Here is a 14,980-nt window from a genome sequence, read left to right on the forward strand (position 1 = left end):
GACTAATGGAGCTCACGAACTTAGTATAGGCCATTTAGCGATTGTTTAGGAAAATATTAGGAGAAGGAAAATATTAGGAAAAGGATTGAAAACTCTGAAAATCGTATCGTAGGACGTAAATAGAGTTGGAAAAGGAAACGAGAAAAGTAATGTTCTCGTTTTCCAATGGGAACTTCGAAAAATAAATCGAAAACAGGAAATAGTAGTAATGCCACGACTGACACAGGAATTCAACTGTAGTAGTCGACTAATGGAGCTCACGAACTTAGTATAGGCCATTTAGCGATTGTTTAGGAAAATATTAGGAGAAGGAAAATATTAGGAAAAGGATTGAAAACTCTGAAAATCGTATCGTAGGACGTAAATAGAGTTGGAAAAGGAAACGAGAAAAGTAATGTTCTCGTTTTCCAATGGGAACTTCGAAAAAGAAATCGAAAACAGGAAATAGTAGTAATGAGCACATTGGAAATCGTAAATCGAATCGAAAGGAAGTAAGTCGTAGTAAGTTATATTCGCACCGAAACGTGTACTGAGAAAAAATAGTGTTTTCTGTACGCAATGGAAACTTCAGCAATCGAAATTAGGAGTGTTCCTTCGGAAATAAGGAAAAGATTTGCTCCGAAATAGCGTAGGAAAATATTGAAGAAAGTGTGTCTTTATAAGTATTTACTTATATGGAATGCGTGTTCTAGCTGCTGCCGCATGCACCACAAGGCAGGATAATTGTAGGAGACCACAAGGGTTGGAAAAGAATCCGGAAAAGTACCGAAGACCCGAAGAAAATTCGTTCAATAATGGAACAATGGACGTTTTGAAGCTACTTTCTTATTATAGAGCGAGGATACAAATAAAGTATTACTGTATGACCAACTGTCGGTACCGTGTTTCTCCAAGCACGATCTAATATTCCTAATCTACGATTTTGACGTAGCCGTCAGAACATCTATTGAAAAATACTATGATTTCAAAAGAATCAATTTATCTGAGTTACTTTTCGACACTTCAATGATGGACTGGGACGAGATTTACTACAAAATATCTGTTGACGATCAGCTATCTTGTTTACAGACCAAAATATCACGGCTTTTTAATAAGCATGTACAATTACGTGAAATCAACTCCAAAAACATAAAATCCTGGTTCAATGACAGTATCAAAAGACTCATTCGTAACAGAGACAGCCTATATGCTCGATGGAAACGCTACAAAATATCTTCATTTCATGATGAATATAAAGCAGCAAGGAAAGAAGTAACAAAACAAATTCAACGCGCAAAATCTATTTTCTACGAAAACAGATTTTTTAATGCTGCCAATTCAAAGAAAAAATGGCAAATAATTCGGGAAATTGGAATTGGTAAGCCCAGCAAACAATCCCTTGATGACACGATTGATATTAATGCACTCAATCAGAAATTTGTTGAAATCAATTTGCCTTCTTCAACCACGCTAACACCTGTTGCTCAATCTTCACATCCTACTAACTTGGGAATAACTACAGAACCTACAGACATGCTCGAACTCAGCTGTGTTTCTCCGTCAGAAGTTTTTCGTTGCTGCACCGCAATCAAATCCAATGCCATGGGATCTGACATGGGTGAATCATGTTCTTTAAACTTATTCTACATCACATCCTGTCGCTTATAACTTTCATCATCAACACCATAATCACAAAAAGTACATACCCCAACACATGGAAACATGCAAAGATAATTCCCATTCTGAAACCTAATAGAGAATATAGACCAATAGCGATTCTACCTTACCTCTCTAAGGTGTTTGAAAAAATTATCCATAAGCAAATCACGAACTATATTCATGCCCATAATCTTCTATTTGATCGTCAGTCTGGATTCAGGCCTAATCATAGCTGTATTACAGCTCTACTTGATGTATCAGAAAGTATAAGGAAAGACATTGACTCTGGAGGCATAACATTTTTAGTAATGTTGGATCATTCAAAGGCCTTTGACTGTGTAAATCATCAAATACTCTGCTCAAAATTGAAGACACTGTTTCGTTTTTCCGATACTTCCGTTCGGCTAATCGCATCTTACCTAAATCTCAGAACCCAATCTGTACACAGTAATCAACAGGTTTCCAATGCGTTGCTAATCAAAAGAGGCGTTCCTCAAGGCTCTATTCTTGGGCCGTTAATCTTCACCATGTATATACAAGATCTGCAAAACCACATAAAACACTCTAAATTCCACGTTTACGCTGATGACGTACAACTATACCTAAGTAGTCGGAAAACTAACACCCAATCAAACATTGTTCTTTTGAATGAGGACCTTCAAAATGTCTTTGATTGGGCCACAAAAATGACTTATTTTTAAACCCCAAAAAGACTAAATGCTTAATACTAAGGAAGTCTAAAGGCAATCAGTCCCAAATACATAGTAATATTATTCTGAATAATCAGAAAATAAGTATAGTTAAGGAAGCTAAAAATCTTGGTGTATTTTTCAACGACAACCTTAAGTGGCACACTCACATTCAAAATAGTACTGGCAAAGTTTTTGGAATGCTTAGATCTCTATATACAAGTCAACTTTATACACCTGTGCACATCAGAACACTGCTAGCAAAAACATACCTTGTTCCTCAATTGCTTTATGGATGTGAACTTTTTGCATCGTGTGACAAAAAGAGTCAAGATCGACTAAATGTCACATACAACGCTATCATCAGATACACTTATGGCCTGAAACGTCAGGATAGAATATCCTCATATTCAAATAAATTATATGGAGTGACGTTTGACCATCTCTTAAAAATCAAAGTACTAATTTTTCTTCACAAAGTTATTTATTCGATGGAACCGAGATATCTTTTCAACAACCTGCAATTCTTACAATCCCGCAGAGGAAAAAAACTGATCATACTACGTCATCAGGCAAAGACATCTGAATGGCACTTCTTCATCTACTCAGTAAAACTTTGGAACCAACTACCAGCTAACACCCAACTTCTAGGCAATGCTACACAGTTTAAAACGTCACTATTCAGATTTTTCACACAGACTAGAATATCAAATGTTATCTAATCTTACATTATGTGCAAATACTATATCAATATCCTATAAACTGTTTTTACTCTTAATTTCATCGCCGTTCGGCTTTTATAATTTATTTATTTAACTAAATCGATATTATTGTAAACTAATGTTTTGTTCAAACTCAATGATTTAAAAATTATAAACCCACACTGTAATTTAAAACACCCCGGTGTTGTTGTGTGGTATACAAATAAATAAATACAAATACAAAATAAAGACAAGAGTTTGATATATTCAATATGCTCACAAACAATATGCAGACTAAACACCAAATTTCAGTCATATCGGGTGGATATGGAGGCCACAACACTCAAAATACCGAAAATGAGGAGGCACGGTTCTATGGGGGCTATAGGAAGACGAGGACCTATACCGACATATTTCTGGTGGAAGGTTATAAGTCCCCCAACGTAGACTTAATACCAATTTTCAGCCATTTCGGTGTAATAATCAGGCTAAAACCTCCAAAATACCGAAAATCGGGAGGTACCGTCCTATGGAGGCTATATTAAGGCGTGGACCTATGCAGACAAATTTCATGGTGAAGGTATATTGCCACCTACGAAGACTAAATACCAAATTTCAGCAATTTCGGTGTAATAATGAGGCTAAAATCTTCAAAATACCGATAATCGGGATGTACGGTTCTATGGGGGCTATATCAAAACGTGGACCTAAGCCCACAATTCTCTGTTGGAATGTTTAATACCTCTGCCGAAGACTAACCACAAAATTTGAATATTTTCGGTTGGTTATTGTGTCTAAAACATTCAAAATACCGAAAATCGGGAGGTACGGTTCTACGGGGGCTATATCAAAACGTGGACCGACCAACCCAATTTATTGTCCTGAAGATTATAAGTCAATAATCGGTACGTGTACCAAAATTGATGCACCTACGACAACTCCTTCTATTTTTGGCCACAGTTAATATGAACTCGCGACATTGTGCGCTGCCTCTCCACGCTGGAACGAATGACGGATCTGGCACCTGATGGCGATCTCGGCATATTGTTCTACTAGACGTAGAAGGAACGGATATAACGGATTGTTATAGCTTGGACATCAGAACGAATATAACGGAATGTTATAGATTGGACATCAGAACGAATAATGGTATCGGCAGAAAGTATTAGTTTTGGGCGGATATTACGACGAGTTTCGTGATTGGCCGGGTTATAGTTCTCCGTTGGGTAACTACATCCGCGACTCGTACACGTCCGTCTGAACCCATATATACTTTCGAAATGCGGCCGAGACGCCACGCGTTCGGTGGAAGATTGCCATCGATGACGGCTACTAATGAATCGACGGTGACGTTGGGCTCGGAAGTTTGCCACTTATTGCGCTTCTGAAGTTCACGCAAGTATTCATTCTTCCATCGGTGAAAACGCGAATTGTGGGTGTTCTCACTAGAATGAAGACGGTTGGTTTTCTGCTGTGAGCCTCGAAAATATTTCAATAATGGAAATATTTTCCTCAAGATTCATCCACAAGGAAATATGGAAATGCAAAAATGCAAAGAAAATGCAATGTATTAGGATTACCAAGGACAACAGTACTAGTTGATGCTTAGCTGACAAGTGTTTATTGAAAGGTAAATTACACATGAAAGTTCAGTAAGGAAATTCAAAGAGAGAATGAGAGCATACATGGCACAATTTTGAGCAGAGTTAGGGATGCCGAATATAAATATTTCATAACATTGAACAATAGAAATAGGGTTGCCAGTTGGGGAAATCCGGCGTAAACATCCCGGGCCCCTTGCAGTACCACTGCAATAAAAATTGTGAAATTGCGCTGTGTAGTCTCTCAATGCGTAAGAAAAATTAAAGAACTATAATTAAATAACGAATTATTAAAATTTTGAACTTAAAACTAAAGAATTTAAAGTTGAAACGCTCTGCCATGGTGCTTCCAAGGTAAGGAAATGAACTGCAGCATCGATTGGCAGCTCTCCTTCGGAATATTGTGTACGTAGATATCTGGAAAGGCAGTTTGTGCTTTGTAGGGAGGAAAATACAATAGTGCTTTCGAAGTGAAGGAATAAATGAGAACTTGGAATATGATATGGAACTTGTACTATGGAAAGAATACAACAATATGGAAAAACCTCTTTGGAAACGCAAACTTGGAATTGTACTTTGGAGATAGTATAAAAATATGGAACATGTTTGCTGGAGGTAAAACTTCGAATTGGTACTACGGAAGGTGTACAAAGGAATAGAAAATCCGTGGTGGAGACGCAAACATACTATATTTGTACTTTGGAAGTGGTGCAACAATATGGAAATTCTTTCTCTGGAGTAGAATTTCTTAGTTGTACTTTGGAAGTAGTACAACAAAAGGAAAGAATGGAATTCGCATTCGGATGGAATTAATGCATGGATAACTTTTGGAATGAACAGTGTTTCCACTGGAGCAACACTTACTTTGGAGGAACCCAGGTGAGCGTATGCGGACGTACATGTGGCTATTTGCCGGTGAAACGGAATAAAGGATGAGATTCTTGGAACTGGGAAGAATCCGAAAGACTGTACATCAGTGTATGAAGAATTGCTATTATGGCTACGAATTTTGACCCAGTCTGGAGACAAATTATGTACTCGCCAAGCTGAGGGAAAAAAGAAACTTGTAAGTGTTTCGAATTTGACTACAGCTTTATCCGAATGTGTACTACAAAGTACATCACGCAGAATCTTACTTGTACTTGTGAATGGAATATCAGCTAGTTGAAGGAAAACTGGAATAGTACAGTACGGTTTACAAACGACAAATAATGTGCCGGTTTGTAAATGGAATTCATGAATTGCATCACCTGGGTGGTTGCTATAATGAATTATCTGGGATGGAGTATGGTTGGAATGACGAATATTGGATACATGGATTATGAAGTTGTTTCGTAGGATCCTCAATGTTGGAGGATGGCTTGGAAATCTCGAATCCCGCAAAAGACTCAAAATTGGAGTCTGATTGTCGAAAAGGAACCAATTCAGCTTTGGAATCAGTTGGGATATATTGAATGAAATATTCGCATTAGTGGCGATTGTCGGAACGGAGTAATTTTTCTTGGAACACAGAAGCTTATTTGGAAATATCTCTGTTAATTGAATAAATTGTGGAATTAGTTTATCATATTCCGTATAGTGCGGAATATGAATATTGTCTTTGAAACAAGTGAGTATTCGATCGGATTTAGAATACCCACGGGTTGAAAGTTCATTGTGTGGATCAATGTATTTGGAAATTGATTTATCACACTCCATCTCACCAGAAAAATTCACTTGCTGGAACGGAATAATGGATACACAGAGAGACCTGTCGGAAGAGGAGGACTTCTCTGGATTGGAACAATGAGGTACAGGATCTGGATGAGTAACTCTGGTAGAAAACTCATTCTGGAATGGAAGAATGGATGCACTAGAAGACCTCTCGGAAGTGGAGGACTCCTCTGGATAGGAATCACGTAGTACAGGAACTGAATAAGTAACACCGGAAGGAGACTTATTCTGGAATGGATAAATGGATGAACCAGGATACCCCTCAGAAATGGAGGGCTGATCTGGATTGGAAGCATGAAGTGGAAGAACTGGATGAGTAACACTGGAAGGAAACTCATCATACATTGGAAAAATTGATGTATCAGGAGGCCTCTCGGAAATGGAGGGCTCCTTTGGATAGGAAGAAATAGATGCACGAACAGGAAAAGTAACACCGCAAGGAAAATTATTCACCAAATCAGCACCTAACAGACCACATTTGGAATTTGGAGAACAAGGTTGAATGTCTTCAGTGGAACAAGTGGACTGTATGGAAGAATTATATTTTGGACTGGATTCAGCATTCAAACAAGGATTGGAACTGTCGCTAGGTGACTGGTGTAATCGGAATCAAAATGGAGCATAGAATTGTGTCGCTTTTGACAAAGGACACACGTATTTTTGGATGGAAAATTTTTCACTCGATGCGTTTTGGAGAAACAGCTGCAGCAAAGACTAAATTCTTTGATCTTTGCCGAACGTTGTCGTGGATCCATAGAAATGAATGAGGGACATTTTCGGATCGAGTGCAATGATGACGAACAAAGTCGACATTTTGGAGTAGAACTTGTGCTCTTGGAAACAGTTGAAGTGCATGGAGCCGTTTCATCTGGAATGCTACGTAGGGTAGATGAGATATTTGGAATAGGAAAATGATCCATGACTCCTTTCAATTTCGCCAAGCATGTGGAATAAGTTCTGGACGCCTTTTCGAATTTATCGTGCAGGGAATTTGTATTTATATTTTCTACAACACAGTCATCGTATGCGGATTTTATGTCAGTCCATGTGGAATCCAGCTCGCTTATGCGAATCTTAACCAGCTGAGCAGAAGTTAGTGGAATAATGCCACGACTGACACAGGAATTCAACTGTAGTAGTCGACTAATGGAGCTCACGAACTTAGTATAGGCCATTTAGCGATTGTTTAGGAAAATATTAGGAGAAGGAAAATATTAGGAAAAGGATTGAAAACTCTGAAAATCGTATCGTAGGACGTAAATAGAGTTGGAAAAGGAAACGAGAAAAGTAATGTTCTCGTTTTCCAATGGGAACTTCGAAAAATAAATCGAAAACAGGAAATAGTAGTAATGCCACGACTGACACAGGAATTCAACTGTAGTAGTCGACTAATGGAGCTCACGAACTTAGTATAGGCCATTTAGCGATTGTTTAGGAAAATATTAGGAGAAGGAAAATATTAGGAAAAGGATTGAAAACTCTGAAAATCGTATCGTAGGACGTAAATAGAGTTGGAAAAGGAAACGAGAAAAGTAATGATCTCGTTTTCCAATGGGAACTTCGAAAAAGAAATCGAAAACAGGAAATAGTAGTAATGAGCACATTGGAAATCGTAAATCGAATCGAAAGGAAGTAAGTCGTAGTAAGTTATATTCGCACCGAAACGTGTACTGAGAAAAAATAGTGTTTTCTGTACGCAATGGAAACTTCAGCAATCGAAATTAGGAGTGTTCCTTCGGAAATAAGGAAAAGATTTGCTCCGAAATAGCGTAGGAAAATATTGAAGAAAGTGTGTCTTTATAAGTATTTACTTATATGGAATGCGTGTTCTAGCTGCTGCCGCATGCACCACAAGGCAGGATAATTGTAGGAGACCACAAGGGTTGGAAAAGAATCCGGAAAAGTACCGAAGACCCGAAGAAAATTCGTTCAATAATGGAACAATGGACGTTTTGAAGCTACTTTCTTATTATAGAGCGAGGATACAAATAAAGTATTACTGTATGACCAACTGTCGGTACCGTGTTTCTCCAAGCACGATCTAATATTCCTAATCTACGAGTTTGACGTAGCCGTCAGAACATCTATTGAAAAATACTATGATTTCAAAAGAATCAATTTATCTGAGTTACTTTTCGACACTTCAATGATGGACTGGGACGAGATTTACTACAAAATATCTGTTGACGATCAGCTATCTTGTTTACAGACCAAAATATCACGGCTTTTTAATAAGCATGTACAATTACGTGAAATCAACTCCAAAAACATAAAATCTTGGTTCAATGACAGTATCAAAAGACTCATTCGTAACAGAGACAGCCTATATGCTCGATGGAAACGCTACAAAATATCTTCATTTCATGATGAATATAAAGCAGCAAGGAAAGAAGTAACAAAACAAATTCAACGCGCAAAATCTATTTTCTACGAAAACAGATTTTTTAATGCTGCCAATTCAAAGAAAAAATGGCAAATAATTCGGGAAATTGGAATTGGTAAGCCCAGCAAACAATCCCTTGATGACACGATTGATATTAATGCACTCAATCAGAAATTTGTTGAAATCAATTTGCCTTCTTCAACCACGCTAACACCTGTTGCTCAATCTTCACATCCTACTAACTTGGGAATAACTACAGAACCTACAGACATGCTCGAACTCAGCTGTGTTTCTCCGTCAGAAGTTTTTCGTTGCTGCACCGCAATCAAATCCAATGCCATGGGATCTGACATGGGTGAATCATGTTCTTTAAACTTATTCTACATCACATCCTGTCGCATATAACTTTCATCATCAACACCATAATCACAAAAAGTACATACCCCAACACATGGAAACATGCAAAGATAATTCCCATTCTGAAACCTAATAGAGAATATAGACCAATAGCGATTCTACCTTACCTCTCTAAGGTGTTTGAAAAAATTATCCATAAGCAAATCACGAACTATATTCATGCCCATAATCTTCTATTTGATCGTCAGTCTGGATTCAGGCCTAATCATAGCTGTATTACAGCTCTACTTGATGTATCAGAAAGTATAAGGAAAGACATTGACTCTGGAGGCATAACATTTTTAGTAATGTTGGATCATTCAAAGGCCTTTGACTGTGTAAATCATCAAATACTCTGCTCAAAATTGAAGACACTGTTTCGTTTTTCCGATACTTCCGTTCGGCTAATCGCATCTTACCTAAATCTCAGAACCCAATCTGTATACAGTAATCAACAGGTTTCCAATGCGTTGCTAATCAAAAGAGGCGTTCCTCAAGGCTCTATTCTTGGGCCGTTAATCTTCACCATGTATATACAAGATCTGCAAAACCACATAAAACACTCTAAATTCCACGTTTACGCTGATGACGTACAACTATACCTAAGTAGTCGGAAAACTAACACCCAATCAAACATTGTTCTTTTGAATGAGGACCTTCAAAATGTCTTTGATTGGGCCACAAAAATGACTTATTTTTAAACCCCAAAAAGACTAAATGCTTAATACTAAGGAAGTCTAAAGGCAATCAGTCCCAAATACATAGTAATATTATTCTGAATAATCAGAAAATAAGTATAGTTAAGGAAGCTAAAAATCTTGGTGTATTTTTCAACGACAACCTTAAGTGGCACACTCACATTCAAAATAGTACTGGCAAAGTTTTTGGAATGCTTAGATCTCTATATGCAAGTCAACTTTATACACCTGTGCACATCAGAACACTGCTAGCAAAAACATACCTTGTCCCTCAATTGCTTTATGGATGTGAACTTTTTGCATCGTGTGACAAAAAGAGTCAAGATCGACTAAATGTCACATACAACGCTATCATCAGATACACTTATGGCCTGAAACGTCAGGATAGAATATCCTCATATTCAAATAAATTATATGGAGTGACGTTTGACCATCTCTTAAAAATCAAAGTACTAATTTTTCTTCACAAAGTTATTTATTCGATGGAACCGAGATATATTTTCAACAACCTGCAATTCTTACAATCCCGCAGAGGAAAAAAACTGATCATACCACGTCATCAGGCAAAGACATCTGAATGGCACTTCTTCATCTACTCAGTAAAACTTTGGAACCAACTACCAGCTAACACCCAACTTCTAGGCAATGCTACACAGTTTAAAACGTCACTATTCAGATTTTTCACACAGACTAGAATATCAAATGTTATCTAATCTTACATTATGTGCAAATACTATATCAATATCCTATAAACTGTTTTTACTCTTAATTTCATCGCCGTTCGGCTTTTATAATTTATTTATTTAACTAAATCGATATTATTGTAAACTAATGTTTTGTTCAAACTCAATGATTTAAAAATTATAAACCCACACTGTAATTTAAAACACCCCGGTGTTGTTGTGTGGTATACAAATAAATAAATACAAATACAAAATAAAGACAAGAGTTTGATATATTCAATATGCTCACAAACAATATGCAGACTAAACACCAAATTTCAGTCATATCGGGTGGATATGGAGGCCACAACACTCAAAATACCGAAAATGAGGAGGCACGGTTCTATGGGGGCTATAGGAAGACGAGGACCTATACCGACATATTTCTGGTGGAAGGTTATAAGTCCCCAACGTAGACTTAATACCAATTTTCAGCCATTTCGGTGTAATAATCAGGCTAAAACCTCCAAAATACCGAAAATCGGGAGGTACCGTCCTATGGAGGCTATATTAAGGCGTGGACCTATGCAGACAAATTTCATGGTGAAGGTATATTGCCACCTACGAAGACTAAATACCAAATTTCAGCAATTTCGGTGTAATAATGAGGCTAAAATCTTCAAAATACCGATAATCGGGATGTACGGTTCTATGGGGGCTATATCAAAACGTGGACCTAAGCCCACAATTCTCTGTTGGAATGTTTAATACCTCTGCCGAAGACTAACCACAAAATTTGAATATTTTCGGTTGGTTATTGTGTCTAAAACATTCAAAATACCGAAAATCGGGAGGTACGGTTCTACGGGGGCTATATCAAAACGTGGACCGACCAACCCAATTTATTGTCCTGAAGATTATAAGTCAATAATCGGTACGTGTACCAAAATTGATGCACCTACGACAACTCCTTCTATTTTTGGCCACAGTTAATATGAACTCGCGACATTGTGCGCTGCCTCTCCACGCTGGAACGAATGACGGATCTGGCACCTGATGGCGATCTCGGCATATTGTTCTACTAGACGTAGAAGGAACGGATATAACGGATTGTTATAGCTTGGACATCAGAACGAATATAACGGAATGTTATAGATTGGACATCAGAACGAATAATGGTATCGGCAGAAAGTATTAGTTTTGGGCGGATATTACGACGAGTTTCGTGATTGGCCGGGTTATAGTTCTCCGTTGGGTAACTACATCCGCGACTCGTACACGTCCGTCTGAACCCATATATACTTTCGAAATGCGGCCGAGACGCCACGCGTTCGGTGGAAGATTGCCATCGATGACGGCTACTAATGAATCGACGGTGACGTTGGGCTCGGAAGTTTGCCACTTATTGCGCTTCTGAAGTTCACGCAAGTATTCATTCTTCCATCGGTGAAAACGCGAATTGTGGGTGTTCTCACTAGAATGAAGGGCGGTTGGTTTTCTGCTGTGAGCCTCGAAAATATTTCAATAGTGGAAATATTTTCCTCAAGATTCATCCACAAGGAAATATGGAAATGCAAAAAAGGAAAGAAAATGCAATGTATTAGGATTTTGTAGGAAGAACAATAATGGTTCTTTATTGAATTCAGTGAAACAGGACGACTTCTTACCAAGGACAACAGTACTAGTTGATGCTTAGTTGACAAGTGTTTATTGAAAGGTAAATTACAAATGAAAGTTCAGTAAGGAAATTCAAAGAGAGAATAAGAGCATACATGGCACAATTTTGAGCAGAGTTAGGGATGCCGAATATAAATATTTCATAACATTGAACAATAGAAATAGGGTTGCCAGTTGGGGAAATCCGGCGTAAACATCCCGGGCCCCTTGCAGTACCACTGCAATAAAAATGGTGAAATTGCGCTGTGTAGTCTCTCAATGCGTAAGAAAAATTAAAGAACTATAATTAAATAACGAATTATTAAAATTTTGAACTTAAAACTAAAGAATTTAAAGTTGAAACGCTCTGCCATGGTGCTTCCAAGGTAAGGAAATGAACTGCAGCATCGATTGGCAGCTCTCCTTCGGAATATTGTGTACGTGGATATCTGGAAAGGCAGTTTGTGCTTTGTAGGGAGGAAAATACAATAGTGCTTTCGAAGTGAAGGAATAAATGAGAACTTGGAATATGATATGGAACTTGTACTATGGAAAGAATACAACAATATGGAAAAACCTCTTTGGAAACGCAAACTTGGAATTGTACTTTGGAGATAGTATAAAAATATGGAACATGTTTGCTGGAGGTAAAACTTCGAATTGGTACTACGGAAGGTGTACAAAGGAATAGAAAATCCGTGGTGGAGACGCAAACATACTATATTTGTACTTTGGAAGTGGTGCAACAATATGGAAATTCTTTCTCTGGAGTAGAATTTCTTAGTTGTACTTTGGAAGTAGTACAACAAAAGGAAAGAATGGAATTCGCATTCGGATGGAATTAATGCATGGATAACTTTTGGAATGAACAGTGTTTCCACTGGAGCAACACTTTCTTTGGAGGAACCCAGGTGAGCGTATGCGGACGTACATGTGGCTATTTGCCGGTGAAACGGAATAAAGGATGGGATTCTTGGAACTGGGAAGAATCCGAAAGACTGTACATCAGTGTATGAAGAATTGCTATTATGGCTACGAATTTTGACCCAGTCTGGAGACAAATTATGTACTCGCCAAGCTGAGGGAAAAAAGAAACTTGTAAGTGTTTCGAATTTGATTACAGCTTTATCCGAATGTGTACTACAAAGTACATCACGCAGAATCTTACTTGTACTTGTGAATGGAATATCAGCTAGTTGAAGGAAAACTGGAATAGTACAGTACGGTTTACAAACGACAAATAATGTGCCGGTTTGTAAATGGAATTCATGAATTGCATCACCTGGGTGGTTGCTATAATGAATTATCTGGGATGGAGTATGGTTGGAATGACGAATATTGGATACATGGATTATGAAGTTGTTTCGTAGGATCCTCAATGTTGGAGGATGGCTTGGAAATCTCGAATCCTGCAAAAGACTCAAAATTGGAGTCTGATTGTCGAAAAGGAACCAATTCAGCTTTGGAATCAGTTGGGATATATTGAATGAAATATTCGCATTAGTGGCGATTGTCGGAACGGAGTAATTTTTCTTGGAACACAGAAGCTTATTTGGAAATATCTCTGTTAATTGAATAAATTGTGGAATTAGTTTATCATATTCCGTATAGTGCGGAATATGAATATTGTCTTTGAAACAAGTGAGTATTCGATCGGATTTAGAATACCCACGGGTTGAAAGTTCATTGTGTGGATCAATGTATTTGGAAATTGATTTATCACACTCCATCTCACCAGAAAAATTCACTTGCTGGAACGGAATAATGGATACACAGAGAGACCTGTCGGAAGAGGAGGACTTCTCTGGATTGGAACAATGAGGTACAGGATCTGGATGAGTAACTCTGGTAGAAAACTCATTCTGGAATGGAAGAATGGATCGGAATCACGTAGTACAGGAACTGAATAAGTAACACCGGAAGGAAACTTATTCTGGAATGGATAAATGGATGAACCAGGATACCCCTCAGAAATGGAGGGCTGATCTGGATTGGAAGCATGAAGTGGAAGAACTGGATGAGTAACACTGGAAGGAAACTCATCATATATTGGAAAAATTGATGTATCAGGAGGCCTCTCGGAAATGGAGGGCTCCTTTGGATAGGAAGAAATAGATGCACGAACAGGAAAAGTAACACCGCAAGGAAAATTATTCACCAAATCAGCACCTAACAGACCACATTTGGAATTTGGAGAACAAGGTTGAATGTCTTCAGTGGAACAAGTGGACTGTATGGAAGAATTATATTTTGGACTGGATTCAGCATTCAAACAAGGATTGGAACTGTCGCTAGGTGACTGATTTGATGAAAAGGTGTAATCGGAATCAAAATGGAGCATAGAATTGTGTCGCTTTTGACAATGGACACACGTATTTTTGGATGGAAAATTTTTCACTCGATGCGTTTTGGAGAAACAGCTGCAGCAAAGACTAAATTCTTTGATCTTTGCCGAACGTTGTCGTGGATCCATAGAAATGAATGAGGGACATTTTCGGATCGAGTGCAATGATGACGAACAAAGTCGACATTTTGGAGTAGAACTTGTGCTCTTGGAAACAGTTGAAGTGCATGGAGCCGTTTCATCTGGAATGCTACGTAGGGTAGATGAGATATTTGGAATAGGAAAATGATCCATGACTCCTTTCAATTTCGCCAAGCATGTGGAATAAGTTCTGGACGCCTTTTCGAATTTATCGTGCAGGGAATTTGTATTTATATTTTCTACAACACAGTCATCGTATGCGGATTTTATGTCAGTCCATGTGGAATCCAGCTCGCTTATGCGAATCTTAACCAGCTGAGCAGAAGTTAGTGGAATAATGCCACGACTGACACAGGAA

Source organism: Musca autumnalis, unplaced genomic scaffold (genome assembly GCF_047663935.1).
Source record: "Musca autumnalis isolate F117 unplaced genomic scaffold, ASM4766393v1 scaffold_2, whole genome shotgun sequence".
NCBI classification, from domain to species: Eukaryota; Metazoa; Arthropoda; class Insecta; order Diptera; family Muscidae; genus Musca; species Musca autumnalis.